Source organism: Ambystoma mexicanum, chromosome 5p, assembly GCF_040938575.1.
Source record: "Ambystoma mexicanum isolate Mex_15411 chromosome 5p, UKY_AmexF1_1, whole genome shotgun sequence".
NCBI lineage: Eukaryota > Metazoa > Chordata > Amphibia > Caudata > Ambystomatidae > Ambystoma > Ambystoma mexicanum.
Window position 1 is genome coordinate 531,598,524 of NC_090930.1, and position 14,289 is coordinate 531,612,812.

General features: G+C 48.8%; 1 protein-coding gene across 2 annotated transcripts in view; it reads right to left on the minus strand.

The window, feature by feature from the left end:
• CHM (CHM Rab escort protein) overlaps positions 1-14,289 on the minus strand; it is a 1,673,681-nt gene that overhangs the window by 1,128,483 nt on the left and 530,909 nt on the right. The gene's annotated exons all lie outside the window — the stretch shown is intronic.

Consider the following 14,289-nt stretch of genomic DNA (forward strand, 5'->3'; position numbering starts at 1 on the left):
GGGCCCATGAGCTTAGCTAGCACCACATTGAGGTCCCATCCTGGCGGTGGGTTCGAAATAGGAGGGTGAAGTCTCTTTACTCCTTCCATGAAGGCTTTAACTACTGGTACTTTCCACCACAATACTTTGTTATGGGATGTGGTGTAAGCCGAGAGGGCTGCCAGGTGTACTTTCAGAGAGTTAAAAACCAAACCTGCGTCCAGCAGGTGGAGCATGTATGTTACAACGTTGGAAGGAGTGCAATCAACTGGGTTGATTTGTTTATTCTGGCACCAAATAACGAATCTCTTCCACTTGTCAAAGTAACAGTGCCTTGTGTTTGGTTTCCTGGATTCTTTTAGGATGTCCATACACCTCTGTGGTAAATTGAGATGCCCAAACTCTATGACCTCAGGAGCCATGCTGCCAGGTTCATTGAGTTGGGTTCCTGGTGCACTGTTTGACCTTGTTGCTGGGACAGTAGGTTGTACCAGGCTGGGAGTTTGATGGGCTCGCACAGCGCCATCCTGCGTAGGTGTGGAAACCATGGTTGTCTCGCCCACATGGGAGCAACTAGGATGAGCGTCATCGATTCCTTGTTCATCTTGTACACCACCTTCCTGATGAGAGGAGTTGGTGGAAAAGCGTACGCAAACATCCCTGACCAGTTCATCCACAGGGCGTTCCCTTGGGAGTCTGGCTGGGGGAACCTGGATGCAAATCCTGGGCATTGTTTGTTTTCGCTTGTGGCGAATAGGTCTATAGTGGGGAAACCCCACTGAGAGAAGAGATCTTCTACGATCTCTCTGTGAAGGACCCATTTGTGTTCTTCTGGGAGGGAGTCTCTGCTTAGGGCATCCGCTAGGGAATTGAGCTCCCCTGGAACATGGACAGATTTGGCGAACGAGTCCCTCCTTGTTTGTTCAGATAGAACATGGCTGTCGTGCTGTCCGTCCGGATCTGCACCGACAAGTTTAGTAGATGGGGCTCGAACGCCCGAAGCGCTCGAAATACTGCCAGAAGCTCTAGCAGGTTGATGTGGTTCTTGGCTACTGAGTGAGACCAGAGACCCTGAGCTGTGTGGTGGAGATGGTGAGCTCCCCACCCAGTCAGGCATGCATCTGTAGTTACCACTGCCTGTACTTCGGGATCGTAAAAGGGATTCTCTTTTGTCCACCAGTGTAAGCTCTGTACGAGTGTTGGCGAAACGACCACTAGATCGTCCCACTGACCACTTGCCTGAGACCACTGTTTCGCCAACCATTCCTGCATGGGACGCATGCGCAGACGCGCGTGGGGGACCAGGTAAATGCATGACGCCATCATGCCCAGTAACCGCATTGCTTTGCGTACCGTTATTTGTTGACCTGACTGATAATGTGGAATTTGCAGAAGTATATTCTGAATTCTCTCTTCCGAGGGGAAGGTCAACCCTTTCTGAGTATCTAGGATTGCTCCTAGGAACTGTTTTGAGGTGCTTGGCACCAGACTTGACTTCTTCTCGTTGATAGAGAAGCCTAATTCGTGGAGGAGGTCGATAGTCCTCTGAATGTTTGACCTGCAAATTCTTGGGGTTTCCCCCGTTATGAGCCAGTCGTCCAGATAAGGGTACACTGGGATTGCCTCCCTGCGTAGGTGTGCAGCTGCCACCGCCAGTACCTTGGTGAATACCCTTGGTGCTGAAGCTATCCCGAAGGGCAGTACCTTGAATTGGTAGTGGCGACTGTCCACTTTGAAGCGCAAGTATTTTTTGTGCGCTGGGAGCATGGAAATATGAAAATAAGCATCTTTCATATCCAAGGTTGCCATGTAGTCCCCCTTTTTTAGGAGGGGGATTACCTCTTGTAGCGTGGTCATACGGAATTTTTGGGGCTTGACATACTTGTTGGCAGGCCGTAGGTCCAATACTGGGCGCATTGTCAAATCTTTCTTTGGCACAAGGAAGTAAGTTGAATAGATACCCTTGTTTACCTGGTGTCCTGGGACGAGTTCTATCGCGTCCTTTTCTAGCAGAATGGCGATCTCCTCGAGAAGGATCTTCTGATGTTCTAAGGAGTGTATTCTTTGTCGTGGAGGGTGGTTCCGGGGACGCTGCAGTAATTCTATACAATATCCTGTGGACACTGTTGACAGCACCCATCTGTCTGAGGTGATCCCTTCCCAAGCCTGGGTGAAGTTGGAAATGCGTCCCCCTACTGGGGTTGCGTGAGAAGGGACCCTGAACTGAGCGTCACTGCTTTGGCGGAGGCGTGCCACCTCCCTTGTTGGGGCTGCCTCTGCCTCTTCCACGACCTCTCTTGTTACCCTTGCTGTAACTTTGGGTAGACTGCTGGTTGTTGTTCCATTGTGTACCCTGTCCTTGGGCATAGTTGCCTCTTTGTGAATTTTGGCCGCGTGGGCGACGAAAATTACTGTTCCCCTTCTGGTTCGGGGGTTTGTTGGTAAGCTGGCCAAGGGATTTGAGAGTCTCGTACTCGTCCTTGGCATTCTTAAGTGCGCCTTCGACCGCTTTCCCAAACAATAGATCTGGTTCCACCGGCTTGTCTATTAATGAAGCCTGTGTTTCTGTTTTGAACCCCGACTGCCGTAACCACGCATGTCTCTTGATAACAGTACCTTCTGCTATCAATCTTCCTGCGTTGTCTGCAGCGTCGAAAGTTGCTTTTAATATGCAACCAGACACGGCTCTCCCTTCTGCCGAGATCCGAGCCAACTGGCCCTTTAACGGTTCAGGAGCAGAGGCTATGAGCGCCGCGACCTCTTCCCATTGATGGCAGTTGTAACTTGCCAACAGGGTGGTGGAGTTTGCAATCCTTGCTTGGTAGGCGGACGTTGAGGCTACCTTCCTGCCAAACCCGTACAGTCTTTTGCTCTCCTTGTCGGGAGGAGCTTCTGACGACGATAAGGGTGTCCCAGCCCTCTTCCGAGTGTTGGTAACCACTAGGGAGTCTGGTTTAAGATGACCTCTTATATAAAGAGGGTCAGACTGGGCTGCCCGAAAAAGTTTTTCGACTCTGGGGTTGACGGCTCTGGTGAGGTTAGGATTCACCAGGGATGGATCTATTCTACGTTGGATGGATTTAAGGATAGGGATGGTCTGAGCGACCGGCCTCCTCTCTCCCACCAACTCTTCTGCGAAGTCCCTTTCCTCCTGTACACCGTGGGTGTCGATGTGAAAATGTTCTGCTGCGCGAGCGAGAACTTCATTAAGGAGGGGTTGGTTATCAACTGGCGAGTCGGTAACTGGGGCTTCGCTCTCTACCGGGGAATCTACTCTGTAAATTTCCTGCTCATCTTCTACCTCCTCCAGGTCCTCATCCTCCGCATAGTATTCAGACACGGTTCGTTCCTCCATAATTGTAAACTCCTGGTCCCCTTCAGGGAAAGGTTGTCCTTGGTATCTGGGGTGTGGAGTAGAGTATGGAGTAGAGTAAGGCTGCACCTCGAAGGGGTCAGGTCTTTCGACCCGGGCCTTTTTACTTAGGGGGATAGGATCAGAGGAGCCTGAGGGTGTGGCCCCTTGAGGGTCATACGAAAGGAAATGTTCTGGGTTTTTGTCATAAAAATCAGCTAAGGAAGACATCCTTGACATGACCCTGTCTATGTCCTCACTGGACCATTCTTTGGAACAGGGTATGACTTTAGTAGGCAACTTAGAGGACTTATCAAGGGTACCCTTGCTGGATGTTGATGTCCCAGTAGATTTATGTTTATCTGTCTGCTTGGGGTGGAAGGATGGTCTTACAGGAGTGGAAGGCTGAGCTTTCCGCTGTTTCCCTCCCTCCCCGTGCGTGGAAAAATGTTTTCCCTGCCCCTTGGAGGCCCCAGAGACTTTCGACGCCTGGCGCCGAGGGTCGGGAGAGGTATCTTGTTTCGAGCGTGGGGACTTGCTGGTGTTAACTGCGCTCTCGGTCTCCTGGAGCGCGGCCTGGGGGTGGAAGTCGTCTTCGTCTTCCGACGATCGAACTTCCGTTAATCTAGGGAGCGAGGCACTCTTGGCAAGAGTGGATGATTGCCTTGCGTCATGAGGCGATCTCGATCGAGAGCGCCCAGAGGACACCGAGTCGGACCGTTCTATCCCTGCCTCTTTCCGAGAAGTCGACGTCGTCGAGGTTCGGTTGGACTTAGTGTGCTTAGTGTGTGTAGGGTGTGTAGCGCTTGCGTCGCCGGGGGTATTCCCCATAGCCGCCCTGGCGGACAACCTTCCGAGGTCGGGGACCTGCGCTCGGCAGTCTTTCGACGCCGTAATGCCCTCGCCGTCCGAAAGTACGGCGTCGCTGCCATCGCTGAAGGCGCCCTCCGCTGCCATGGCTGCCTGCCTGGCGTGGTGGGCCCAACGCTTTGTCGAACGGTCCTTAAGTGTCTTAGGCTTAAACCTACTACACGCTCTGCAGTTCGCTTCGGGGTGGTCCCTCGGCAAGCAGAGATTGCACGTGGCGTGCCTGTCGACCCAAGGGTATTTGCGGTTGCACTTGGGGCAGAATTGGAAAGGGGTACCCTCCATACGCACCTTGAGGCAGCGGGCTGGTAAGTGTAGGAAATATATAAGGTGTACCTATATACCAAGAGTGAAGAGTATGTACCACCCCCCACTCTCCCTACTTGCAGGGCCGAGGCCAGCGGCCTACTAGGCCCGGGCCGAGGCCAGCGGCCTTCCGAGGCCCAGATCCGTCGTGCAGCAGCCGACGGTCGATGTCTTCTCCAGCCGTCGTCGAGTGTCGATGGTCGACGTTGGGGTGGGGAAGGATGTCAATAAATAATTTTAAATTGCAATAATTAGCAAAAGTATGGCTAAGGCCAGGGGACTCCGCAAGATGCTTCCGACCAGTATGGCGGAAAAAAACAATCTGAGGATCCCAGACGCGTGAGGGATCTTGGATACAGTGGACGTCACACTAGGGATAGTATTACTGGCACGCCTGTGTCGACGCCCATTTTCGAGTTTCGAAAAACAAACTGTAATACTCCGCAGCTTCCACTAGATGTCGGCCTATGCACAGCATGTGATCTAAGCAGATTCCACAAGCCTCAGAAATATATATATAAAATGCTTAGGTATGTTTCTGTACTGAGCAGATGCAATTTATCAGTGTTAAGTAGCCCTCTGCTGTCCAAAGGGCAAAGTGCACCTCTGTGTGCCTTTCCAATTCAACAACATCTATCTTTTTAACAAAGAGAATGACTACGTTTCTGCACGGTCACCTTCAACTTCCACCATCGCAAACATTTGGAATAATTTAAAGTTACTTCTTTCCACCCCCACTTCTCTTCACACAGGGCATGGCAGTTCCAGTGAAAACTAAGTTAATTACTGGTTCAATGTTTGTCTCTAAAGAGCTAAATGTAGTAGGAGAAATGCCTCCTCACAAGCTAAAATAAAGTAGGTGCTGTAATTATGCTACTACGAAATCTTATGCCCTCACGGGGACTCTGCAATAGAACAAGGTTGACAATTACGTGTCTACAAAGACACATCATAGATGCCCATGTAAGCAATGGAACTTAGATACTGTACTTATACCACCCATACCTCTCATTCCATCTGATACAAATATGCCTTTGAAATTCAAAAGAAGACTGTTATCTATACGCTTAGCATCTTCAATGACCAGGGACCTACACCCCATTCCAGGAAGCGATCAGTGGTGACCATTAATAAGTCACAAGGAGATATGCCCCCTTCCTGGAGGTGATCAGTGGTAATTCCGTTATTTAAGAAGGGGGACAGAAGTGACCCTATGAATTACTGACCGATATTGACCTTTAAGATATGCAAGAAAAGCGTATGTTACGCCGGGAACAGCTAGTTACAAGAAATTATCATGATTAAACAAAAAACAAAGAAAATGTGTGCTGTGCAATATATGTTATGTTGATTTACACTGCACATCGTTGCCATTTCTATGGTCTCCAGCCACTCTATGAATAGTCACTGTTATTATTTATGGAGCAATAAAATGAGAGGGACTTTCGTTTCTAGAGTATAATGTGGAAATAATCAGCTCCAAGGACACAGTGAGATAAAATGATTTGTCTACGATCACACACTTCAGTTAGAAGTGGTGATGCAGGGATTTGAGACCAGCCTGAACCATTGAATTGGAACCACATATATCTTCCAGGATCTAATTGGTAGAAATATGTGTTTTTGTCTTTCAAGAACACTTCACAAATCATAATAAACCACACCCACAAAAATGTATACATCATTGTAGAAATATATTAAGCAAAAAGAGGATAATTGTAGCTTTGTTTTCCTCCATCTTGAACAAATGCCTGACTGTATCAGAACACAAAGCAGCTTGAGACTACAAAAAGATTTGAGTTTTGTAAATTAACTTTCAAGACTCTGGTCACCTGGCTTAGTAATAGTTTTACACAGGCATTCAAGTGGGCACTAGGTAGGGTTGGCAGGGCCTCAATGCACTGGAATAGGGCCTTAACATTTGAACAATACTGTGCAACAAAGTACTTTGATGCTGACTCCTTAGACACCAACCTCCCTCTCACCGTTTGCTTGCCTTATGTCAACGTGTGCAGAAGCAAAGAGCCTGGGAGAATGACTGCAGATACAGCAAATACAATGTTACATTGTTTTTATTTGTAAAAGAAAAACAATAATTATCAGTGGTCGTGGGCTGTTTAGAGGAAGTGTAACATATTTCCTCCCATATACTTCTACAGGACACCCTTTCTTTGTGCTTTGTTTTGACTCCTAACCAGACTTTTTTGATGCAAGTAAAACCTGCTTCACTTCCCTCGTCTTTTTGCTCATTCGAATGGAGAAACTGATCAGTCCATAGAACTATCAGTACTGAGGGACTACGTCTCTCTTAGTAAATTTCTTGTATTGTTACACTTGCACACATCAACCTAAAATGAAGTGCAGTTAGGATACTTTGTATCCTTATCATTTTCTATTCAGTGTCTTTTCGGTTACTATTACAACATGCCTAGGATGAGCATGTGGCAGCAGACATGTTTCTATTATGCTTTATACTTTTTACTTGTGCACTTATATTTACTGCAAATGACTATTATAGGCTGTGGCACAAGGTTTTTGCCTGTGCTTGGCCATATTGTTATTTGTCCTCCTTCCTGCCATCTCAGGTCCAGCATTGCCATATATAGGAACGCCTTTCCTGAGCAAAGAGGTGGTTTGGTATGAGCCCAGATGTGGGGGTTGGGACAGTCTCATCGCATTGCACAGCCTGGTTCCTGAATGTCTGTTGCAGGGCAGATGTGTCAAGAGGCTATTCACGATTGGATAGCCACTGCCAGTTTGAACGATGCAGATCCTTACAATTGGTGGACCGGCGCAAACTTCCAGTCCAGATCTTGGATAAAAGAATGACTCCTGCTGCCATTCTTGATTTCACTGTTGGCGCCATGTGGGATATATTTACCCACTCAGCAGTACTTCCCCACATCACCAAGCTGCACTTCAGCTGAACTAGCAAAATGGCTGCGCTGGCTCCTGTGAGCACCATCGCATCAAAACTGCATTTTGCAGCGACAAAGGATGGCTGTACCGTTTTGCCAAGCGCCATTGGACGAGATGAAACAGGGAGAACTCCAAGAAAGGCTACTAGGGTGTGTTCCTGTTTGTAGTAAAGAAGTGGAGTGAAAAAGCAGGGCTCTTTTGCTGCAAGCCCAAGTTCCCCATTGAAAAAGGGAATATTTCACCTTTAGAATGATGCCGCTCTGATGCTCTTTTCCTCTGTTCTTCATCACGCTACTTCATCAGTAAGACACTGCCATGCCCATCCATATTCACATTGTGCTCCATCAGAAGAACAAGATACTTCTTACCTTGTAACGTTCTTTCGACAGGATGTTCCTCCGACGTATTCCTCATCTTAGATATCTCCTTCCAGCTCTGCTGGCCTCGGAACATTTTTTCTCTAGAGGGCGCTGCGCGTCAACGTCCTCCGATTCGATCTCCTTCGACAGGCGCTGTATCGACGTCAACGTCATCCTGCCTATAAAGGCCGCGCGCAGCGGCCGTTGCTCAGTTCCGTTTTGTAGCCCACAATAATACTTTCTGGACTAACTAATCACCCTGAAGGAGCGTAAGCTGCAACAACAAGGGAAGTAGAACTGCGGGGATGGATGGGAGGGTCGATGAGGAATACGTCGGAGGAACATCCCGTCGAAAGAACGTTACAAGGTAAGAAGTAACTTGTTCTTCGAAGGGATTGTGTCCTCCGACGTATTCCTCATCTTAGATAGGCTCCCATAGCAGTATTCTATTATCGGAGGAGGGAGTACCGACTTCACGCTGTCTTCTATTGATGAATAGAATGCAGTACAGCCGTTCCAAACCTAGTCTCTTGACTGGAGGAGGAATCCAGATTGTAAAAACGTGTAAAGGTATGGACAGACGACCATGTAGCGGCCACACATATGTCTTTAATCGGCACGCCTCTTTTGAGGGCCGATGAAGCTGCAATACCTCTGGTCGAGTGAGCCCTAAGGTTTTGAGGGGGCTCCTTCCCTGCCAGTTTATAACATTCCAGAATGGCTAGAATGATCCATCTGGAAATGGTCTGCTTAGTTATTGGTAACCCCAGCTTGTGACCTGTGTAACCTACAAACAGCTGGTCTGTCTGTCTTATCCTGGCTAGTCTACTAATGTAAAAACTTAAAGCCCTCCTAGGGTCTAGCCTGTGTAACCTCTCTTCCTCTTTCCCCGGGTGAGGAGGAGGATAGAAAGATGGTAGGGTAATCTTCTGAGTGATATGGAATTCAGAAACCACCTTTGGGAGGAAATTAGGCTTCACTTGCAGGACAACGTTGTCTTTGTGAAATATAGTATGAGGGGGTTTACAAGAAAGAGCTTGTAATTCGCTCACCCTTCTAGCAGATGTAAGTGCTATTAATAAAACAGTTTTAAGGGTAAGGAATCTTAATGAACAAGAATGGAGAGGTTCGAAAGGTGTACCCATCAGGAAAGTTAGTATTAAGTTTAAATCCCATAGGGGAACTTGGAATGGTCTTGGGGATAAACATTGGTTAATCTGTATTACCAAGGGTAATTTGAAATAGGATGGTTCTTCCGCAGTACGCTTAAAGATGGATAGCGCTGCGAGATAGCCCTTAATGGTGCCAACTTGAAGGCCTGAATTTGCCAAATATAGTAGGAAGGACAAAACCATTGGTGTACCACATGAAAAAAGGGTCGATATTCTGTTCTGTACACCAGCTGCAAAATCTGTTCCAACGGCAGCGGTATAAAGACTTTGTTGCTGGCCTCCTTGCCGAAAGCAACACCTCCATAACATCATCAGGGAGGTCCCAATCCTTGTACCTCAGCCTTTCAGAAGCCAAGCGTGAAGGTTGAGGGTTTTGATGTCTGGATGGAGAACCTGACCTCCCTTCTGTGAGAGTAGGTTCTCTCTGAGTGGAAGTCGAATTGGAGGGCAGATGGACAAGTCTAGAAGGTCCGGGTACCACATTCTCCTGGCCCAATCCGGGGCAATTAGGATCATGGTTCGCCGGAATCTTCTCAACCTCCTGATCATTTGAGGAATGACAGGGACCGGTGGGAACGCATACAGAAGCGGAAACTCCCAGTCCACTATGAACGCGTCTCCCAGAGCTCCTCTCGGGGGAAATTCCCTTGAGCAGAACAGGTCGCATTTCCTGTTTAGGCTGGTGGCGAACAGATCTACCTGAGGGGTTCCCCAAAGGGCGAAGATCTCTTGAAGGACTTCCTGAGCTAGCTCCCACTCGTGGGAGACTGTGTTCTGCCTGCTCAGAGCGTCCGCTGTCAAGTTCTTCTCTCCGGCTAGGTGAACTGCTGATAGAGAGATTCCTTCTTGGATTGCCCAAAACCAGAGCTGCATCGCCTCTCTGCACAGGGGTAGTGATCCTACGCCTCCTCTTTTGTTGAGGTAATGCATGGCCACCGTGTTGTCCGTCATTATCAGGACGTTCTTCCCTTGTACAGCTGGCAGGAACGCCTTCAGCGCAAGTCTGATGGCTCTCAGCTCTAACAGGTTGATGTGTAGTCTGGACTCCGATGGAGACCAACGACCGCTGATGGTCAAGTCGTTGGCGTGGGCTCCCCACCCCGTGAGTGAGGCATCCGTGACTACTGTCATCTCCGGCCAGGGTTGCCAAAAGTGTTCTCCTTTCAGAATGTTCTCCTGACAGGCCCACCACTGAAGGTCTCGAGCCACCCTGCCGGGAACCTGAAGAAGATCTGTCATTCTCCCTGAGAATTGTGACCACTGAGTCCTCAGTGCCCACTGGAGGGATCTCATTCTCAGGCGAGCCTCTGGCACTAGGAAAATGCAGGATGCCATGAGGCCTAGCAACCTCAAAAAGTCGAAGGCTTGGAGTCGTTGGGCATGCTGGAACTTGGTAACCATCTGTAGAATATCTTGAGCCCTCACCTCTGGTGGCGAGGCTTTTCCCAGGGAAGTATCCAGGATCGCTCCTATGAACTGGAGTCTCTGCGATGGTATCATTTGTGACTTCTTTAAATTGAGGGAGAAGCCCAGTCTGTGAAGGAAGTGGCACACGTGATTTAGCTGGATCTGAGCTTGTTCCGGAGAAACAGCCCTGATCAACCAATCGTCCAGGTAGGGGTAGACGTGAATCCCTTCCCTCCTTAGACTTGCAGCCACTACCGACATTAACTTGGTGAAGACCCTCAGGCGGAGGTCAGCCCAAATGGCAGCACTCGAAATTGATAGTGAGAGTTGCCAATTGCGAACCTCAGGTATTTCCTGTGTTTGAGATGGATAGGCACATGGAAATAAGCGTCCTGAAGGTCCAGAGATACCAACCAGTCCTGGAACTGAAGGGCCTGGAGGATCTGAGTGACCATCTTGAATTTGTCTTTTCTGAGGAATTTGTTCAATTCTCGCAAGTCCAAGATGGGTCTCATTCCTCCGTCTTTCTTTGGAATGAGAAAGTAAGGGGAGTACCAGCCCTTGTTCCTCTCCGCTACAGGTACCGGTTCTATGGCACCTTTCTCTAGCAGGTCCCAAATTTCCTGCAAGAGGAGCGGATCTGGAGCTTTCTGAGAGATGATCCCCGGTGGATGACTCTGAGGTATATGTGGGAAAGGCAGGCAGTAACCTTGGGCAACTGTTTCCAATGCCCAAGCATCTGACGTGATAGCCTGCCATACCGTCAGATGTTGAGTCAACCTGCCTCCTACAGGTGTCCTGTGAGGGAAGTCCTCAGAGTGGTTTTGGGGCGGCTGATGCAGATGCCGATGGTAAAGAGGCACCTGCTGTTGCTGCGGCTTTTTAATATCTACCCCGTCCACCTCGGGTAGTTCTTCTTTGACCCCTTTGAGCCGGTCGTCCTCTACCTCTTCCGAATGCGGAGTAGAAGCGAAAGGACTTGCCCCTCGCAGAGGTTCCTGTGGGACGAAAAGGAGTCTGACGGATTGCAGCTCCTAGGGATTTTGCTGCTGCTTTTGAAGTTTGCAGTTTCTATAAACTGTCATCCGCCTTTTTCCCGAACAAAGAAGAGCCATCGAATGGCATGTTCAAGAGCCTAGCTTGCACATCTGGGGCAAAACCCGACTTTCTCAACCAAGCGAATCTCCTGGTTGATGTACTTGCCGCCATTGCTCTGCTGATACTGTCAGCCGAATCAATGCCCGTCTGGAGGGATTCGCACATAGCGTCTTTACCGTCCTGTATAATATTCAGGAAAGCACCCCTTTCTTCTCCCTCCGGGATGCAGTCAGCCGCTGTAGAAGCACACTCCCAAAGTGTATGGCTGAACCTAGCAAGGGTGCAAGTAGCATTAACAGATTTTAACACCATGCTACATGCTGAAAAGACTTTCTTTGCCATAGCATCATATTTTTTATCGTCACTGTCCTGTGGGACGGTAGGATAAGCCGTCTTGACATCGGTAGAGGATGCTGCCTGTACCACCAGACTTTCTGGGGATGGGTGTTTAGACAAAAACTCTGGGTCTGTAGAAGATACCCTGTACTTTGTAGACAGTTTTTTATTTGCTGCTGGTACTACATCTGGGGTTTCCCAGTTTGTCATGATCTTTCTCTGAAGAGCTTTATGAAAAGGCACCACAGGATCCTCCTGTGGGCCTTTGTCAAGAATATCCTTGAGGTCATCTTGTTGGAAAGATTGTGAAGGTGCAGACCACCCCATGAACTCTGTAATCCTGGCCATTAAGGCTCTGTAGGGGGTTTCAGCATGCTCCCCCGGGTCTGGCTTAGCAAACTCCACCTCAGGGGAAGTGTCTAACCCACTTGCCTCATGTAAAGAATCATGAAGATCCTTTAATCTGCGCTCTTCAGAGGAAAATTCCTCTCTAACTGGGGTTACAGGTCCCTGTAACTCAAATGTGTCTTCCTGTTCAGACAAATCACCCTCTTCTAAAATTGAGGATATAGTTCTCAATTGTTCTGAACTCAAAAAGGGAGTAAATCCCATTTCCAAGGCAGAGGGTGCCGAACTTGTCATTATTGGCCTCGAAAACGTCGATGTCGTCGACGCCGACGGCTTCGAGCGTGGCGTCGAAAACAGAGGCGGAGGCTTCGAAGACCTCGACAGAATTGGAATTCTACTCGACAATATCGAAGCCATCGACGTCGAGGGCCTGGGGATAGTCACTGGATGTGTGGTAACCGTGACTTTTCTTGGCGTCGACGCCGGTGTCGAAGCTGGCGTCGAGTCGACAGACCCGTGTGTCGAAGGTCCCTTCGACAACGGCGTCGAAGACATCGACCTCGACGTCGACGGAACCTTCGAAGAAGGTTTGGAGGTCATAGTCCTGCTCGAGGGTTCGAGACGCGCTCGAGAGGTTTCTTTCACCGGGTACTGCGACTCGCAGCGTTTTTGACCTTTGGGTCTTTCGACCAGAGCATCGCTCTCGGCAGTCTTCGAGGGGGTCGAGGCCGCGTTCTCGAAGACGCTCATCATATTTTTTCGGAATTCCTCCCATTCAGCCCGGGAACTATGTTTCGTGGGGCAAGGGATTCTTTTTGGCGAAACAGAGGAAGAGGAAGACGGTGAAGGGGATCTTCGACGTCTCCTCTTCGAGTGCTTCGATCTCGAGGAGTGATGAGACCCACTCCGAGACCTGGAGCGCGAATGGTGACGAGGAGACGAATGTCTCGACTTCGTCGACGAAGAAGAAGCTTTAAAAGTCTTACCTTTCTCCAGCTTCCCCCTACGCTCCTTCAGGGCCCTAGCTGTCATGGACATACAGTCCTCGCACTCCGAACAATGGTGTTCAGCTCCCAAACACCACAGACAAATTCTGTGAGGATCGGTCAACGACATCTTTTTCCCACAATCTCGACATTTCTTGAAGCCGGATCGAGGAGTTGTCGGTTCCGACGAGGAAGCCATCGAGTACGGATCGAATAACTCGAGGTAAATAGGATTAATCTGACTAAGAACTGAGCAACGGTATTCCGAGGCACTGAGTAAGCGCGGAAAAACGGAACTGAGCAACGGACGCTGCGCGCGGCCTTTATAGGCAGGATGACGTCGACGTCGATACGGCGGCTGTCGAAGGACATCGACTCGGAGGACGTCGACGCGCAGCGCCCTCTAGAGAAAAAATTTGCCGAGGCCAGCAGAGCTGGAAGGAGATATCTAAGATGAGGAATACGTCAGAGGACACAATCCCTTCGAAAAGAGCATTATTCCTGAATGGCAGGCTGTGTCAGACAAATCTGGGAAAATCAACAAAAGCTTTACTTCAGCTGCACAGAAAAACGCTTGACTTTTGCTACAGAATGTCAAAAATCACAGCTTGAAAAGAAATTCTCTCTCTTCGTGCACATGTCAATTTCAGGAGACCTTTGCCTTGTACAGACTGTTGTGTAAAATAAGCTGGCTACAGCTACAGAACAATATTGGGAAGTAGATGGAAGAGAAATCCCAGCAGCATTTACCATGTGTCAAAATGGGCTTTTGCAAACCAGAAAAAAAATGCCTGTTTTAAAAGTACAATTTTTTTTTTTATCAAAATGTTTTATTGGTTTTTCATACTTGGGTAAACATTACAAACAAACCATTACTTAAAGAAAAGGGAAACAGGGGGCCGCGGCCAAGCACCTTAGAGGGATTCTGTAAGCCAGTCTGTGCGTTTCAGGCACACCTGAATGAGAATGCACCATACTGTTGGGAGTATAATGTCTCTAATACACTTTAGATCAGTCAGCGTGCATCTTCCCATTTTCCCCAGATCTTGTGCGCCTTCTGCGGGCATCCCCTCGCTGTATATACTCGGTGTTCCATTGCTGCGCATATATCCACGTCCGTGACCCATTGTTCATTGTTTGGTGTTGCCTCCACACCCCAC